Consider the following 1,296-nt stretch of genomic DNA (forward strand, 5'->3'; position numbering starts at 1 on the left):
ATTTACTGTTGCTCTCAGTCAATAGCACAGTTTTTTAAGTTTTTACAGTCTTCTTTTAAGGTTGCCCATTCTCATCTCAGATCACTAAAAATGGTTTTAAACAGAAATAAAATAAATAAAAGTGATGATATTTTTACACAAATGTGAATCACAGGATATCACTCAGATTCTTAAGAAGGTTTTATCTTATAAACAAATCCAGCTTCTTACTGAGTGACATTTTTGTCTGGGACTGATTGTAGAGCTGTGCTGTACAGGAATGCATCATCCAACTGTCTTCAACCACTCGGTACTGTCTATCACTGTGCATTGAGGTTTGTATTTGGTTGTAGTTGTCCCACTCATCACTGTGGACTATATGCCAGGGCAGAATGGCCCTTTCTGAACACATGAAGGTAAACACACTGGGTGAATATTAAAATTAAAATAAAATCAGGCCAACATGCAGCAGCTTAAGACTGGAATGACCTGCAAACTGTACTAAAGTTAAGGACCTTTGTAACTATTGGACCCACCTGGCTACAATCATCCATCACTTCAGGCCTCTATCAAGATGTGCCCTCTCCAGCATTCATTACCAGCTCGTTACCTTCACCGGTAGAGTGCTTTGGCCTCATACTCTACGCAGTTGTAGCAGGATGAAATTAGCTGCACCTGCTACAGAGGTGTTGGCAATCCAGGGGATTGCCAAAGGGGTGTGGTGGAGCCAATAAAAGGGCAGAGTTGCTTTGTGCTTGCACACTGCACTCTGACGAGGGGACGCCGCAATGTGCTACAGGTTCCAGGCCCAGTCAGTGGGGCACCTGAAACCTGGTGATGGACCTGTGGCACCAGGGTCCCCTCTCCACCGCACCCAGAGAGCATGTGATTTGGCAGGATAGACGGTATGTGTATGGCCCTTCACCCTGTGTTTTAAAGTTAATGTGCTGCTCTGATCCCCTGCCTGTCCTCCACAGGGTCAGACCGTGAGCCCCTGCTGCTTTGCCTGGTTTGTCTACTTTGCCTGTTTTTTTTATCTTCTTGTTGGTTTCTGCTCCTGTGCGGTGCGGCCAAACTGAAGCCCTGCCTGGACACGCCCTCCCCGTCAGCGGCTTCAGGCCTCCGGCTCGCCCTCCCCGTCAGCGGCTTCAGGCCTCCGGCTCGCCCTCCCCGTCAGCGGCTTCAGGCCTCTGGCGCGCCCTCCCCGTCAGCGGCTTCAGGCCTCCGGCGCGCCCTCCCCTTCAGCGGCTTCAGGCCTCCGGCGCACCCCTGGACTTTATGGACGGTTGCCTTTTTATTTTTATAACTTTTATTAAA

General features: G+C 49.2%; 1 long non-coding RNA gene across 1 annotated transcript; it reads left to right on the plus strand.

Moving 5' to 3' along the window:
• The first annotated feature begins 654 nt into the window (after positions 1–654).
• LOC118597934 lies at positions 655–1,060 on the plus strand. Its single transcript, XR_004946963.1, has 2 exons — positions 655–884; positions 957–1,060. It is a non-coding gene; the product is annotated as an uncharacterized LOC118597934 (long non-coding RNA).
• Positions 1,061–1,296: the final 236 nt, after the last annotated feature.

This window comes from Oryzias melastigma, linkage group LG21 (assembly GCF_002922805.2).
Source record: "Oryzias melastigma strain HK-1 linkage group LG21, ASM292280v2, whole genome shotgun sequence".
Classification (NCBI taxonomy): Eukaryota; Metazoa; Chordata; class Actinopteri; order Beloniformes; family Adrianichthyidae; genus Oryzias; species Oryzias melastigma.